The 18,471-nt window shown below is 41.6% G+C and overlaps 1 protein-coding gene across 2 annotated transcripts in view; it reads right to left on the bottom strand.

The window, feature by feature from the left end:
* The window catches only part of UBE2Q2 (ubiquitin conjugating enzyme E2 Q2), a 72,272-nt gene that overhangs the window by 46,368 nt on the left and 7,433 nt on the right, over window positions 1-18,471 (bottom strand). The gene's annotated exons all lie outside the window — the stretch shown is intronic.

Raw genomic sequence — 18,471 nt, 5'->3', positions numbered from 1 at the left:
AATGCCAAATATATTTATAAGCTAGTTAGAATAAAAAGAATTCTGCACAATCATGAAGCACGTCTTATGCTATTTAGAAGCTACCAAAGATAACTCAAACTGCTACACTACTTACAAGACAAGTTTACCACTCCATCCTCCACTTACTTAACATTCAATATTCCTACAAATTGTTTTTGCAGCTTTTAGGAAATTCTCAGAATCGTCAGAAGAAGCCTGTGAGTTACTGAATAATTTTGGTAGTTAGGATCAAGAGATCATCTATCCTAGCATAGATGGTTATGGGCTAGTAAAGGAGGAGCCTCTTCAGCTTTGTGCACTCCCACAGAACAGAGGCACAATTAAGGCTATGTCTACACTACACTTGTAGTGACACAGCTGTGCCGCTACAGCTGTGCCGCTAAAAGGCGTGCAGTATAGCCACTGTTTGTTGGCAGGAGAGAGCTCTCCCGCAGACAAAAAACTTCCACCCCCAGTGAGTGGTGGTAGCTTGGTCTGCTGTCCCACCAACAAAGTTCTGTTCATACCGGCACTTTTCGTCAGTAAAAACTTTTGTCGTTCAGAGGTTTGTGTTTTTTTTCACACCCCCGAAAGACAAAAGTCCAATGTAGACAAAGCCATAGGCTGGTATTGCCAGGGTCTGCCAAGCCCAAAGCAAGACAGCATCTTACGTAGATGTGGTGTTTGAATGAGGAGAGAAGGCAGGTGCGAGAAACTCCAAGAGAAGCTGTATAAATGCTATACACTGTACAGCATATACAGCAGGCGTTCTACCTGCCTCTAACCCTGTGGACATATACTGAAGGTGCATGTGCCTAGGCATAGTGTACTTCCATATCTCCCACATATTTCAGAAAAAAACAAAGCAACAATTTAACCTCATAGTGAACAAAATAAATCAAAGAACAAAGTATGTTTTGAGACACTATCACTTACACAACTGTAGTTGAATTTTAAATTTAGAATATTTTAAAGTGTATTTGCCTTTCTAAGAGTAATGAAATACTGAGGCCTCACTTCAATCCTCTGCCATTCTTCAGAAGTCTTTGAGATATGGGGAAATTAGTGGCTTCCCCCAAAAATTGAGACAAGTTATGCAAGTCAGTAGTAAACTTTCGCGCACCCATCCCCGTTTCCTTGCTCATGACCACATGGCTATGCGCATCTAAAAACTAAGTTGTGCCCAGGAAAGTCTCCAGCCCAGGAGATCTCTGATGGCCAAGTTCCATGTTCCCCTTCTCAGCCAGTCACTGAACTGCACTAGTTTAGACATCCAGACATTTCATCTGCAACCTATCAACACCACACATCTCCTTCCCCACCCCTAAAGTTTTGTACAACAAAAAATTAAGGTTTTTTTTTTTAATTCCCTGAAGAGCCATTGGAAACACCACAAAATATATCTTTCCCAGGCTGTGAGTGCACCAGTATCCGCACAATCACTATGCTTAAGTGAAAGTTTATTTCACAGCTTACTAACTGCAGTTAAGATTCCCATTGCTACTGCAAGATTACTGGCTGTTTTAGTGACTAATGAAATTAATAGTGTTCAAATGTGCGCTATGACTATATCCTTACACAGTTTCCTTCTTGTGAAATTTATTCTTTGCTTTACAATACCCCAGTGTGTGCTGGGAATTTTTACAGAAGACATGATTCCTGCCCCTAAAGTTTAGGATCTAATGTTACTATTCAGTCATTAAAACCCCAAACAAGGTTTTGAACAAGCTTTGGAAGTGAATATCATGGATAAAAAGATCTTTGCTAGATCTTCCTACTTGGTTAGGCATTTTGATCATTTGCAAAATCACTATGTTTTTAAAACAAAAAGTGCAGAGTATGTACCAACAGACTTTTAAATAGAGAAATACCAGCATAGTAGAATTGGCTCTTACTAGCACTAGAGTTGCTTCACAGATAACCCTTCTAATTGAAGAAAAGCTGATTTTTGCAAGAGGTCATAGGACTAGAAAAGGTGCAGCAGGTTTTGGCAATAAAGATAGTTCAGTGCAGAATGCATCCCCAACAACATACAACAAAAAGACTCCGACCTCAGAGTTTATAAATGTCAGTAGATAAGATTGTTTTATAGACAAATTAGCAACAACAAAATTCTACTAGTAACTGACAGGTTTTATAAAACTGAGTTTTACAAGACTCCAGAGAAGCTACTTTTCCCTAAATGTTTGAATTGCTTAAGAGTATCATTCAGGAAGACTGTGTGTGTTACATAGTGAGGAGCAGTGTTAAAAATCAGTCATTTTTCACTTTGTTTTCAAGCATGCTGTAAATAAAGCAGAGCCCCTGAGACGTCTATCAAGTTTTAGCTCCCAGAAATAGTCGAAAGTGTTTTCCAAGATACAGAAATAATTCTCTGTCCAAGGCACCCAGAGTTTGGGGTATTTTGGGGAATGAGCTAAGGTGAAATCAGGCCAAGTCTCCAAAAGTAGATTTGTATTTATTAAATAAATTGTCCAAAACAGCCAGGTTTGGTTATTCACTTTCTTCCTTTTCTCAAGATATTTGTATGTTTAGTGGTCATCTTAATTAAATTTTTCCATCCACAAACAGGTTCTTTGTTGAGCCTGTTAACCGCCAATTAAGGAACAAGTTTATTATAGAGCACCACATAGCACTCTTTCACCCAACATCTTACATTCTCAGCCACTGGCAACCTAGCCAATTTCACTTTGAAAGTGGGAGGGAGAAGGGTGCAATTCTTTCCAAGATTAAAGCCACTAAATGAGGTACTTTTTGATCATGTGTCAGATGTCTTCCTATCTTAAGGATATTTTAAACACCCTTTTTAGCCAAGATTTACAATTTTTATTAGAAGATAAGCAATTTTCTCAGAAGATAAGCAATACCACACTATACAAACTGATAAAAATCAAAAGTTATACTGCATTTAAAATATTCCACTTTGTAGTAATGAGACTTCTTTAGTCATAGTCCCATCCTCCTGCAATAGTATTGGGCCCTTCTATAACACCCTTCCATCTGAAGATTTCAAAGTGCTTCATGAATGAGTTAAGCCTTACTTTTGTGAGGTAGAGACACAATGCAAGGGACTGATCCTGGAATCTGCATTCATATGACCATGGCTGCAGGATGAAGCCTTAAGATTTTCCTGCTGCAGAATATTTTCTAGGGGTCTGCCTACTCTAGCTTTAAGTGTCTTGAGATGTAGCTTCCACTAATTACTATATAAAGTAACTGCAGAAATTAGGATTGACAGGTGTCCGGTTTTCGACTGGAACACCCAGTTGAAAAGGCACCCTGGCAGCTCCGGTCAGAACTGCTGACTAGGCCACTAAAAGTTCAGTTGGCGCAGGGCTGGAAGTCTCCCTACCTGGCTCTGCGAAGCTCCCTAGAAATGACAACATGTCCCTCGGCTCCTAGGTCTCCTGGTTTACAATTGAAGGTGTACATATAGATATAGGAGTTCTTGAACAAAACCGGAAATTTTTACAGTCCTGTATTTTCTTTATGTCTACAGGTGATTGCAATAAGTCATTCATTATAAGCTGCAGAGAGGACAAGCAAACTCCATCAAGAATTTTTGGATTTACTGAACCTTTCTAATTGTATTCTTGTCTTGGTAAAGAGAAGGAAAGATTTTAGAAACATTAAATGCTATTTGAGAGACCTGGATGATGTTATTCCAGCCAGGCAAGTGATCTCATGACAAAGACACTCAACTTCCACTGAAACTGGGCATTTGGTTAAATAATTTAATCCAAAATCTTAAGTATGAATCTCCCTATTTAATTATCATCCATAAAATCAGAGTGATTAGTTACTTGCCCAGAGTTGTGTCAACCTGGCTTTGGGTGCAAAGGGGAATGGGAGGAGACAACATCTTACTCACAGTTCATTCTTCCAAACAATGCATTTGAAATCTGTTGGGACAGTAGTTTTCTATTTATATTCTTTCCCTAGAATTCTAAAGGCTCTCTCACACCACCATGTGCCCCCAGCAGTATTAAGATATCCAGAGTAGAGTTCTTCAGCTGTGTGAGCAAAATTCACCCCAGTCTGGAGGACCCATGTAATACCTTCTGCACCATTTACAATAACCAGTGTGTTGGGGAGGAGAAATGACAGCAGGGCAGCCTCTGAGGAGAACACTAGATTTGTGGATCTGGTGGTCTTAATATGTAAGTTGGGTTGAGTGGCTAATAGGATATGCAGGTATCCTGCATTGGATGATTTTCACCTTCTCATCCTCCCTTCTCAACTAACTGGATTTTCTACAAGTAAAGTAAATCTCACCCTATGTGAGGAAGCATGTTAAGACACAGGTAATATCAGTCCTGTTTTTGTATGGCACGAAACACCTGTCATTAGGCACTTATTTTCTCTTCTATATTCTTGAGCTGTATGTTACTTACTCATTTTTGTTTAAAAATGAGTGGAAAAAGCAGATTACAGTGACGATATACTAAGCACAGTATTAATGGGAGTTGAACATGCAAAAGGAAAGGGATCTTCAAGTTCAATACCAGTCCTATGCAGTCAATGGATGAGGAAAAACTTAGTGAGTTAATGTTTTAGTTTTTAAACTAATTGTGCATGCACACACTTATTGTATATTCCAGTTTGGCACATAATCAAGGTATTTAAAGTTGACTCTTGATGGATATAGTCACAATTTTGGAGTGAGTGTAACAGCTTTTTAAAAAAAGAAATATCAAAAGATTCTGTAGATGAGCAGATAATATAATATTAATAACTATTCTGTGACATCATTTGTGTTACACTAGAGATGAGTCACCACCCATTTTGGAATATGGAATATAAACAAGCATTTCAAACATTAAAATCTGTAAATATAAAGACACTCACTTGAGATCTGTAATGAAACAAAACGCCATGATACTTAGGATATGGAAAAAAAAAAAAAAAAAAAAAAAAAAAAATCCAACTGTACTCATGGTTTGGGAGGTCATCTGAACTACTCAGCAGAACCGGGACTTGTAAAATTTACTAGATGTCTAAACCTACCTACAAGCAGCTGATCTGAGAAGGTTGGTGTTTTGTTTTTTGTAAGGGGGGGTGAGGGGTGGCATTGGGGTGCAAAGTCGAAGAAAAGAAAAAATATCCATGTGGTATAGGGACAACAGCTTCGCCTGTGCCTCTCTAAAAAACTCAAGTATCAGAGGGGTAGCCGTGTTAGTCTGAATCTGTAAAAAGCAACAGAGGGTCCTGTGGCACCTTTGAGACTAACAGAAGTACTGGGAGCATAAGCTTTCGTGGGTCAGAACCTCACTTCTTCAGATGCAAGAAGTGAGGTTCTGACCCACGAAAGCTTATGCTCCCAGTACTTCTGTTAGTCTCAAAGGTGCCACAGGACCCTCTGTTGCTTTCTAAAAAACTCATTGCCCAATGACGACATTTTAGGAAAGCAACCCTTTAATTCGAGAAATACCATTGTATTGATACCTACTGTTATAAATATTACTGTTATTTCTCAGGTGGTTGAAGGGTACTTTACCTTGGGCCTTTTGCCACAAAGTTCAACCGAGACGAGGATGTATACTGTTCAGATGCAGAGTTACTGTTCACATTAAATGACTGGCTGTCTTATTATAGCAGTTCTGCAAGGGAGCAATTTCTTGCTCTCTACAAATGAGAGCAGGAATTTGTTACAAGTAAAACCTGCATGCTTAAATGTGTGTAGCTTTTTACAAGCTACTCTGTGTACTGTAAAAATTGCTCAGTAACAATAACACTTAACATGCTGAGCAATTACATCACACCTAAAGTCTACTGAGGCCCGAAGACAAAGGCTCAATGTTTACAGCCAACCTAGGTACAGTTACAACTCATAGTATCCTCACATTCAGGAGAGCCTTCGTACTAACAAGAGGCCAGATTGTGTTGTGAGAAACCCCAAACCTCTGTCTAGCTCCCATGCTATATAAAGCATCCAATAGCTAAACAATATCAAGATAGCTGTTAAATCTGGACCTTTAATAAATGCCCAGGACATGAGAGGGAAGAGCTCCTAGGAACTTTTAGAACTACATATCTGTTAGTTGGCATAATAGTTTTATGAAAAAACTACCGCACAAGGAAGGATGAGTGGTTACACTGAGATACCACTAGTGTGATAAAATTCACACAGTGAAGCCATGGCTACATAGGCAGCAGGCTGGCCTAGCCACTGCCCTATAGCTACAGTTACATTGTACTAAAATTAGCATCGGCTTCAGCGGAGTAGGTGTACATACATCCACCTGAGCAAGAATTTACACCTCCCAGCTTTTGTGCAGATGTACCCTTAAAATGTACAGGGTTTATCCCTCACTAGACAACTATTGTACTATTACCAAGGCCATGGTGGAGAAAATTTAGAAAAAAAACCCACCAGTTTTAATCAAGTCAGCAAGCAAAAAAACCTTAATTTAAGTCAAGTTGAATCTTGTTTTGCATTTGTACTTTTTAGTTACTTTCCTAAAGAAAGGTTAATTCTTTGTGGTTGGTTTAACCACTAAAACGGTTTATCTGAAACTAAATAGACTCAAACTAGATTTTGCACTAGCCAGGAGGATGCAATATAAAGCTCATTAGATTATATACCTTAACATAAACTTAGAATATGAATAAATGTTTCTTGTTTGAAAATTGGCATTGACATTTCTTACTTCTGAGTTAAAAAAAACTTTGTGGTAAGTTACATTTAGATGGAAATTGGAATTCAATTAAGGATGCACAGAAACATTTAAAATTGTTTTTATTAATTAAAACTATTTTAAGTGTGCTGATACATTAGGGAAAAAAATCAAAAATTATCAAGACTTGTTTTGCATTTAAGACAGATTTATTAAACAAAGTATTAACTGTAGAATCAGTGAGCTGACATGAAAAAAAAAAAAAAAAAAAAATCCAGCCCATGGTGACTAGAAGCAAAGGTATTTAGTTGTCTAAAGATGCAGACAGACACCTCTGACAATGCCATTTGGTTCACATATGCATCTTCAGGCACATAAAAGACATTTTGAAAACCCCCTATATCTATAAATTTTGATCCTCTAACCTGGCTTTTACTCCTAGATTGAGGGGGGGGTGGAGGGGAGGGAACCCCCCCCCCCCCCAATTGGTTTCTCAACTTTGAAAGAACCAGTCAGTGGTGGGTGAGGTTGTTGTGATCTGCAACGTGCAGGAGGTCAGACTAGATGATCATGGTAGTCCTTTTGACGTTAAAGTCTAAGAGTCCTACTAGCTACATTGAAACCAAAAGTAATTAAGGCTAAACCTTTTCTGCACAACAAAAACTGAAAGTAAACTTCCATGTTTCCAAGTGTAAATACCAGCATTCGCTCCACTGTAAAGTCTGGGGGGGGGGAGGGAGGGGGAATGGGAATCCACACAGATACTAATGTAATTCATTACATAATGACATTTATAAACCTTGAGTTGACCTCAAAAGTTGGACATTTTCCACCTTGATTCTGTATTAAAAAAGCAGCATCTTTTAACTCATTACAATTTGGGGGGGGGGGGGGGGGGAGAAGAGAGGTGTGCTCATTAATGTAATGTATTATGTTTCATTAAACTGTCTTTAACAGATTACAATAGCTTTAGGCTTTAACATAGGTTTTCATTACAAATTTTAAACAGGTTTATTTTTAGAAAAAAAAGCATGTGTAAACAAACAAAAACTTTTAAAAATAGATTTGTATCCGCCCTGCCCTGAAAAAGGCAGACATTTTTATCTGCTTGTCCACCAGGGTTCCCTTACACAAGCCATGTAAATACCTACCACCTACTTCTGTTAATGTACAATAAACAAATCCAACCATATTCATAGTTTCAGTTAAGCAGATATAATTTTTTTAAAGTATCCACACAATATAGGCAGAATGTTTATGACAACAAACAAATGTTATTTTCTTTCACCCTCCCTACAGTCAAAAGCCCATGTATTCTACGGCAAGCAACTTATGTTTTGTGGGAGATTCCCTGGATTGTGTGGCAGCAGTGCAGCAGACTAGAAGTTCTGCTAAAGCTTCATTTAAGATTAAAGATTAAAAAAGAGGCTATTATCGCAATTGTTCCATATGTTCATATTCAGTTCATTAATTTCTATATGAAATTCAATATGATGCTGTTCCTATACAGATTTTGAATGGACAAGGTATAACTACACTGGAAGAGAGTCATGAAGGTAACTGGAGGTTTTCGTAGTTATGCAGGTGACAGTGGGTGCTTTAGTCATCTGGGGAGGTGTGGGAGGCATGTTAGAGAAGAATCCCGTAATCCTGTTCTATATAGGTTCTAATACTGTGCTCATCACGGTAGTATCCAAAACAACTTTCAGTAGTGCATTAAGCAATGGGACTAATATCTGTCACGTATTTGTTCTCTTACCCTCTCCCTAGGGGGAGAAGTGTGTGCAGTGGAGTGTTTTGTTTGGATATTTATTTATTTATTTTTAAATACACTCACAACTATATGTTTGAGAAGTCAAGGGTCAAAGAAATGTACCTTGTACTAAAAGTGTGACATGGTGAGGTTTGTGATGGTACTCAGGATCATGGGGGAGTTTATTCCAGTCTTGGGCCAGCCCACGTGAGACAGATCTGACTCCCGGACAGATAAGCTTTACTCTTGTAGGAAGAGTTGTTAACATTAGTTAGAGGTTTCTGCTTGAAATAAGCAGAAAATAGTCAGCCACTATTTAACCAATCATCATTTCTAGGTTTTACAATTAAAACCCTATTGAGAAGACTGGAGCAGTTCACACCTCTGAGCTATCATTTCAGCCTTTTATAGATTCAGGCAGACCGTTATCTCACTGTACACATTTCAGTGTTTTCTTTGCAAGCATATGGATTAGAAATATTTTTGTAAGTTTAAAGATGAAAGTTTAGATTCTTGATTACAGTTCTGCAGCAGGTGGTGGACTCAGTGGCTAGGGTGACCAGATGTCCCGATTTTAGAGAGAGAGAGTCCCAATTTTTGGGGTCTTTTTCTTATAGGCTCCTATAACCCCCTCACCCAGTCTGGATTTGTCACACTTGCTGTCTGGTCACCGTATCAGTGGTGCATGCCAGTGCAGTATTCACAGGCCAGTGACCACAGAGTAACTATATACATATATATATATACACACACACACACACACACACACACAGTGGGCTAATATTTGGGTGAGAGTTCTCATGTTTGCTGGAAGCTATTCCAAAACCATGCAGCTTATAACAAATACAAGTTAGTTTTACAGAATTTTCTTGGATTTGTTACAGAATCTATAAGTATAGCTGAATTTAAAAAAAAGTTAAGGCAGTAAGTAAAAACATTTTAGAGATCAAGATTATTACTTTGGCATAAGGAAAAGGAAAAACCTTGTTTTCAATTTAAGATGCTCTAAAGTGTAATAATTCTGAAATTTGTAAAATAAAATAGATAAAGCGGATTGCAATTCTGAATCTCTACCCAGTGTAAACACACACACACACACACACACACACACACACACACACGTAATCTCTCACCCCAGCCCATAAACTTTTCCTAAAACAAAAACAGTTCTCTAGTATCAATACATCTTACAATAAGCCAGGGTATGCGCAATGGAAGGTAATAGTCAGCAAAGACTAGATTTCAGTTAAATTGTCAAGGTCATGAATGTAGACATATGTCATAGCATACAGTTATTAGGCTTCTTGTAGGCAGAGTTCTATAGCCACTTAAGTTGGGTTTATTATTCAGGCTATAACTCAATACCTACTGTTTTAATGAATGCAATGTGTGAAACACCACATCAACCTCAGGGAGATTATGGGTTGGGTAAACCAGTCTAGGAAGTGAGTCTGCCAGACTGCACAACTTTAAGTTGGCACATCCCCTTGCTAAATAATTATAAACAAACAAAAGAAAAAAAAAGTATCTTGCTTATGGGTTTGTAGTAATGCTACAGGAAATTTAATACTGAGTGGTATAATTAAAGCAAGCCAGTTTTGGGGAGGGAAGAGCATATTCGTATTCATTTGAACAATGAAAGGTCACTATTTTTAGAAGAAACTAGTAACTGGAATTTTTAAAAAGCTACACTTTGAGGAGGTAAAGCAATATACATTTATTCTCTAACATCTAGTCACCAAAAGGTCTATTCTTAAGGCATGGATTTTGTATCAGATTCTAAAAAGGAGTTAGTATGATTCAGCCTGTGACATGGTGAATACCACACAACTTAATTTTTGGATGTCTGGAAGAAAAACAAAACAAAACAAAAAAAAGAAAACCCACTGATTACCTGAAATTAATAGGCAACTCTTGTATATTTAAGAAGCAACAGAGAGTCCTGTGGCACCTTTAAGACTAACAGATGTATTGGAGCATAAGCTTTCGTGGGTGGGCATTCACCCACAAAAGCTTATGCTCCAATACATCTGTTAGTCTTAAAGGTGTCACAGGACTCTGTTGCTTTTTACAGATCCAGACTAACATGGCTACCCCTCTGATAAATATATTTAAGAGTTATTCACACTTTATTTCTATGGCTACATGAACAGCTTTACTAGAGAAGTATTAGCCATATCAGTAGCGAAGTAACTAAGACTGGCTTTTACTCGGTCACCATTAGGTTTAGAAGTCAAAATACCATTTAAGTGGTGAAAGCTGAACCATCATACCTGGTATCCAGTTCCCCTTCACTTCCCTGTATCTTACAGATTTCAGGAATAAGTGATCTGGGCAGAGTTCTCATCTTCCCCCCACCTTTTAAGACAATTCCTTCACCCATCATTCACAGTAAGATGTCTCCCTTCTGCTCTTATTCTAACATTCATGCCTTCTTTCTCACTTTTATTATCTCTTCCTCAAAGATTCTGATTTTTCCATGGGTGGACCATATCCTACTAGAGTCTGTGGAGGTGATCCATGAGGCAATCTCCTCTTGCACTGGTGAGTAATTCTCACTAGTTTCTCTACATCTTCTTGCCACTGTTCCACCCAACCCTCTTAGCCCTGGTCTATAAGTTTAGGTCGAATTTAGCAGCGTTAGATCGATTTAATCCTGCACCCATCACACAATGAAGCCATTTTTATCGACTTAAAGGACTCTTAAAATCAATTTCTGTACTCCTCCCCGATGAGGGGATCAGTGTTGAAATTGACATTGCCAGGTCAAATTTGGGGTAGTGTGGACGCAACTCGACAGTATTGGCCTCCGGGAGCTATCCCAGAGTGCTCCCTTGTGACCGCTCTGGACAGCCCTCTCAACTCAGATGCACTGGCCAGGTAGACAGGAAAAGCCCTGCAAACTTTTTCATTTCCTGTTTGGCCAGCGTGGCAAGCTGATCAGCACAGGTGACCGTGCAGAGCTCATCAGCAGAGGTGACCATGGAGTCTCAGAATCGCAAAAGAGCTCCAGCATGGACTGAACAGGAGATACTGGATCTGATCACTGGGGAGACGAATCCGTGCTTTCAGAACTCAATTTCAAACAATGAAATGCAAAAATATTTGGGGGGGGGGGGGAAGAATCTCCAAGGGCATGAAGGACAGAGGCTATAACAGGGACCTGAAGCAGTGCCATGTGAAAGTTAAGGAGCTCAGGCAAGCTTACCAAAAAACCAGAGGCAAATGGCAGCTCCGGGTCAGACCCCCAGACATGCCACTTCTATGATGAGCTGCATACAATTCTAGGGGGTGCCCCCACCACTACCCCATCGCTGTTAGTGGACTCCTGCGGGGGGGGGGGGGGGGAAGTCTCACACAACAGGGATGAGGAAGATGAGGAGCAGGATGACGGTAGCTCACAGCATGCAAGCAGAGAAAGCGTTCTCCCCGACAGCCAGGAACTGTTTATCACGCTGGAGACAACACCCTCCCAAGGTGGGCTCCCAGACCTTGAAGGCGGAGAAGGCACCTCTGGTGAGTGCACCTTTGTAAATATAATACATGATCTAAAAGCAAGCATGTTTAATGATTAATTTGCCCTGAAGACTTGGGATGCATTCACGGCCAGTACAGCTACTGGAATGCATTCAAGCAACAGCCGTTCTCTCTCTCTCTCTCGGTGTTATCTTCAGGAGAGTGATATCATTCATGGTCACCTGGTTGAAATAGGGGAATTTTATTAAGGGGACATTCAGAGGCAAAATGCAACCTTGTACTGAAAGCACATGCTATGTAATGTCCTCCCGCACTGAAAGAGCTCAGCAAAATGCATTGAGGCAGACAAAATCAGAGTCCAGGAAAGCGACAAAATGAACACGAGGACAGGAGGGATGTGCAAGAGAGGTGGTGGGATGCAATGCTGAGGCTACTGGAGGATCAAACTGATATGCTCTGGCGTATGGTTGAGCTGCAGGAAAGGCAGCAGGAGCCTAGACCACCGCTGCAGCCCGTGTGTAACTGACTGCTCTCCTCCCCCACTTCCATATCCTCCTTACCCAGACGCCCAAGAACGGGGGTGAGAGGGGTTGATTCACTCTACTTCCCTGTAAGCCAAGGGGGTGGGTTTTCATCAAGGAGAAACAAACAGAACTTTCACACCATAGCCTGGCCAGTCACAAAACTGGTTTTCAAAGCTTTTCTGATGCGCACCGCGCCCTGCTGTGCTCTAACTGCCCTGGTGTCTGGCTGTGCGTAATCAGCAGCCAGGCAATTTGCCTCAACCTCCCACCATAAACATCTCCACAATATTTGAGAGCGTAAGGGGGAGCACACAGCAAGCAGTAATAACAATGGGAATATTGGTTTTGCTGAGGTCAAACCAACTCAGTAAACTGCGCCAGTGAGCTTTTAAATGTCCAAATGCACGGTCTACCACCATTCTCCACTTGCTCAGCCTATAGTTGAACAGCTCCTGACTACTGCGCAGGGTGCCTGTGTATGGCTTCATGAGCCATGGCATTAAGGGGTAGGCTGGGTCCCCAAGGATAACTGTAGGCATTTCAACATCCCCAACGGTTATTTTCTGGTCTGGAAAGTAAGTCCCTTACTGCAACTGTTCAGACAGACCAGAGTTCCTGAAGATGCGAGTGTCATGTACTTTTCCTGGCCATCCCACGTTGATGTTGGTGAAACGTCCCTTGTGATCCACCAGTGCTTGCAGCACCATTGAGAAGTACTCCTTTCGGTTTATGTACTGGCTGCCAAGGTGGTCCTGTCCCAAGATAGGGATATGCATTCCGTCTATCGGCCCACCACAGTTAGGAAATCCCATTGCAGCAAAGCCATCCACTATGACCTGCACATTTCCCAGAGACACTACCCTTGATAGCAGCAGGTCAGTGATTGTGTTGGCTACTTGGATCACAGCAGCCCCCACAGTAGATTTGCCCACTCCAAATTGATTCCTGATTGACTGGTAGCTGTCTGGTGTTGCAAGCTTCCAGAGGGCTATCGCCACTCGCTTGCGAACTGTGAGGGCTGCTCTCATCTTGGTATTCTTGTGATTCAGGGCAGGGGAAAGCAAGTCAAAGTTCCATGAAAGTGCCCTCATGCTTGTCACCGCACTGCTGTCGCCTCCTCGCCTGCTTTTGCATGTTCTGGTTCTGCACATACTGCAGGATAATGCGTGAGGTATTCATAGATTCATAGATTATAGGACTGGAAGGGACCTCGAGAGGTCATCGAGTCCAGTCCCCTGCCCGCATGGCAGGACCAAATACTGTCTAGACCATCCCTGATAGACATTTATCTAACCTACTCTTAAATATCTCCAGAGACGGAGATTCCACAACCTCCCTAGGCAATTTGTTCCAGTGTTCCAATGTTTAACCACCCTGACAGTTAGGAACTTTTTCCTAATGTCCAACCTAGACCTCCCTTGCTGCAGTTTAAACCCATTGTTTCTGGTTTCTGGTTCTATCCTTAGAGGCTAAGGTGAACAAGTTTTCTCCCTCCTCCTTATGACACCCTTTTAGATACCTGAAAACTGCTATCATGTCCCCTCTCAGTCTTCTCTTTTCCAAACTAAACAAACCCAGTTCTTTCAGCCTTCCTTCATAGGTCATGTTCTCAAGACCTTTAATCATTCTTGTTGCTCTTCTTTGGACCCTTTCCAATTTCTCCACATCTTTTTTAAAATGCGGCGCCCAGAACTGGACACAATACTCCAGCTGAGGCCTAACCAGAGCAGAGTAGAGCGGAAGAATGACTTCTCGTGTCTTGCTCACAACACACCTGTTAATGCATCCCAGAATCATGTTTGCTTTTTTTGCAACAGCATCACACTGTTGACTCATATTTAGCTTGTGGTCCACTATAACCCCTAGATCCCTTTCTGCCGTACTCCTTCCTAGACAGTCTTTTCCCATTCTGTATGTGTGAAATTGATTTTTCCTTCCTAAATGTTCTATTTACAATGTTCTTAACTGCCGTGGTGATCCGAGCAGACTCCATGCTTGCCGTGGTATGGCGTCTGCAGGAGAGCAGAAGTTGCAGCAGCGGTGGATGACAGAATAGATATTTATAGAGAGATGCCACGAGAATAGATATTCATGGAGAACGACAAGAGGCCCTGCGAGGTGGATTCATGAGAGCAGGAGAGTTGCAGCGGAAGCAGAAGCCCATGACAGCCAATATGGAGAAATCTGCTATCAATCAAGACAAGAGCAGGAAAGCAGAGTTGCAGTGGAGGCAGTGGTTGGATGGCCAGTTTTGCCAACCTATTGCGCTATCTGCTGCCAGCAGCACCAGTACACAGTGGCGGTGTCCCTTAGCTGAGCAGGCTGCGCACTTGCCGTGGTATGGTGAGACAAGACCAGGAGAGCAGAGTTGCAGCAGATGTCATGAGAATAGATATTTATTCAGAATGATGAGAGGACCTGCGAGGTGGATTCATAGCACCAGGAGAGCAGAGTGGCAGCGGAAGTGGTAGTTTGATGACGGTTAGCAGTCCTACTGCACCGTCTGCTGAAAGCAATATGGCACCCGCATGGAAAAAAAGGCGAGAAACGATGGTCTGCTGTTGCTTTCTCAGAGGGAGGGGTGACAAATGACATGTACCCAAAACCACCCGTGACAATGTTTTTACCCCATCAGGCATTGGGAGCTCAACTCAGAATTCCAATGGGCAGCGGAGACTGCGGAAACTGTGGGATAGCTACCCACAGTGCAACGCTCCGAAAGTCAACACCAGCCACGGTACTGTGGACTCACTCCGCCAACTTAATGCACTTAGTGGGGACACACACAATCGACTGTATAAAATCACTTCCTAAAAACAAAAAACAAAAACACGACTTCTATAAATTTGACTGAATTACGTAGTGTAGACATATCCTTAGTTTGATTTGCCTATTGCTAACCCTGTTCCTCCTTATATATCCCTCCTATGCTTGAAGAGCATCCCAATCAATGTTTGCCAGCCGGGCTGGCCTTACCATGAGGCGAACTGAGGCGGGGGAGGAGGGGGCGCAGAGACACGCTACTAGGACCCAGAGTGTAGAAAATTGTGTCTGCTGCTGGAGCATATGTATTCTCTCTGCTCTAGATGCACAGAGATGGTGGAGTGCTGTGCTGGAGGAAGGACGGCACAAGAGACTTAACAGGCAGGAGAAAAGGTGAGAGGGAAGAACAGAAACCAGCAAGAGCTGCAGGGAGGGAGAGAGAGGAGCCGCTGCCTCTTATCTACCTCTCTAGCACCCCCAGGAGCCTGAACTGATTAACACCAGCTTCTCAGGGAGCTTCCTGTTTCCTGCTGCTTCCCTGAACCCACTGGAGGAGAACAGGCAGTCAACTGAAGTAGTAGGAGCCAGTTAGGCCCTTAAGATGTTGATATCTTCCCTCACTCAGGCCCTGCTACCAGCCGGCTTATTTGTCCCCTTCAACTGAGTGCTGAGAGCCACTATAGCTGGCACAGAACAGCAGTCATGAGTGAAAGAAGAAAATCCCCCTCTGGGACAGTTCAGAAGAAAGCAGCAAGCAAAGGAAGCTTTTCCAGCTAAGCAGGAAGGAGCTCTCCAGAGATACATAGACACAAATGTTCGCTGTCAACCTTCTGGCCCCAGTGAGGATGTGAGTGGTGAGGAGATGCCTGATCTTCCAGTTAGTCAGAGTGCAGGTGACCTGGCAGCTACTGCAGCATCCATATCTCCATCTCAAATGGATGTAACCATGCACATTCCTGAAGATCAGAGAAGAGTGTGGTGGAGGTGCAAGAAACAGCTGCTGCTGAGTTTAGTTCCTTAAGTCTAGGTGATCCAGGACTGTGGACCCACTTGAGCAGTAGCCTCAAGGACTTCCTTGTACTGCATGGGTCACAGCAAGTGAAAAACCTCATGTTCCCCAAAGACAATGAAAATAGAAGTTTCCATCCAACACATTACTGGCATGAAATCCCCAATGGTGACCAAGTGGAGAGGCCATGGCTTATGTACTCAAAACCCCAGAATGCTGCATACTGTTTTTGTTGCAAACTCTTCCAGTCTAATGTTCCAGTCACATTGGGTTCTACAGGAACAAAGGACTGGAAAAATCTGGCATGCCATGAGAAGGCAGCAAATCACCAGAGAGCATTCCATAGGTGGAAAGAGCTTGAGATGAGATTAAGGTTAAAGGCCACCATAGATGATCAGCATCAAGAGAAGGTTGCATCAGAGTCTCTTTACTGGAAAAGTGTTCTGAAAAGGCTCATTGCCATTGTGAGAATGCTTGCTACTCAAAACCTAGCACTGTGTGGCACTTCAGATCAGCTGTATGTGCCAAACAATGGAAACTTCCTTAAAATTGTGGAGCTGATGGCTGAGTTTGATGCTGTACTCCAGGAGCACTCAGAACAGTCACCTCCCAAGAAACGTACACACACCACTACCTTGGAAAAACAATTCAAAATGAGATCATACAGTTACTAGGAACAAAAGTCAAAACAGAATATTGTGGCAGATCTGAAGTCAGCAAGATATTACTCTTATTCTGGACTGCACACCTGACATCAACTGTACAGAACAAGTGACTTTAATGGTGCGTTTTGTAACAACAACAGAACCTAGTGAAAATGTCCCTGCAATGGTGACGGTCAGAGAACATTTTCTAGAATGTATTGACATTGATGATACTACAGGAGCTGGTATGACAAAATGTGCTTCTTAAAAAGCTGGAGGATACAGGAATTGCGATAGCTAACATGAGAGGTTAGGGCTATGATAATGGTGCCAACATGAGAGGAAAGAACAGAGGAGTGCAGACACAGATCCGAGAGTTAAACCCTCGAGCTTTTTTTGTCCCATGCAGTTCTCATTCATTGAACTTGGTGGTCAGTGATGCAGCATCAGCTTCTAGTGAGGCTGCTGAATTTTTTTAATGTAATTCAAAGCATCTATGTATTTTTCCTCTGCATCAACTCATCAATGGCAAATTTTGAAGCAACATCTGGGAACATCCTCTCGGACACTGAAACCACTGAGTGCCACACGATGGGAAAGTCGAGTGGAGGTGATAAAGCCTATCAAACACCAAATTGGGAAGATAGACGATGCCATAGTTGCCATTATGGAGGATAATGCTATGACAGGAACTGTTTGTGGGAGAACAGTGGCAGAGGGAAATGGAATCACCAGAAACATACATAAACTTCAAATTTCTGTGTGGCTTAGTTTTCTGACATGACATACTGTTTGAAATAAGTGTTGTAAGCAAGAGACTCCAAGGTGTTGACCTTGATAAATCTGGAGCAATGGAACAACTGGACAAAGCAAAGTCATACCTAAAGTCTTACTGGTCAGATGAGGGATTTCAAAATGTTCTGAAGACTGCACAGAAGTTGGCAGAGGAACTTCACACTGAAGCTATTTTTCCACCCATTCAAGAATACAAGAGTCACCGAAGAAGACAACATTTTGATCCCATAAGAGACCCCAAACAATTCAAAGTTGAATTCTTTAACCAGGTGCTAGATTGTGCAATACAGTCAGTTGAAGAACATTTCATGAAGCTCAAGGAACACAGAAGTGTTTCTGGGATGTTGTATGATACTCAAACTCCTCACTATACCTGAAGAATATAGGTGCACAAAGATGACCATACTCTTTCCAAATGCTTTTGTTGCTCTGTGCATACTTCTCCATTGGTAACAGTTACAGGAAGTGTGAGAACACAGCTTCTCGAAGCTGAAGTTAATAAAAAACACATCTACGCTCCACAATGACACAGGAGAGGCTGGTCGGCCTTGAAACCATCTCAATAGATCATGAGCTTGCCCAGACTGTGGACCTTCAGGAAGCAGTTCAAATCTTTACAACCAAGAAGGCATGGAAAGCACCACTTTGATTATTCAAACAGATAAAAATGACAGTGTTTACTATGCAGATAAGAAAAGTCAAATTTGCTGTTCAGGCGTTTGAAAGTTAAGTGTTACTTAAAATTTTTGAACAAAGCATTTTAAGCTGTTAGATATTTTAAGCAGTTAAGTCTATGAAGAGCAAGTATACAGGTGTTATTTCTATTTAAAAAACATTTGCCAACAGTTATCACCCAGTGGTGTCCAAGATATCATAGGTTTCCTTGAAA

Source organism: Malaclemys terrapin, chromosome 10 (assembly GCF_027887155.1).
Source record: "Malaclemys terrapin pileata isolate rMalTer1 chromosome 10, rMalTer1.hap1, whole genome shotgun sequence".
Classification (NCBI taxonomy): Eukaryota; Metazoa; Chordata; order Testudines; family Emydidae; genus Malaclemys; species Malaclemys terrapin.
The sequence above is the reverse complement of the archived record's forward strand: the minus strand, read 5'-3'. Positions and strand labels throughout refer to the sequence as shown.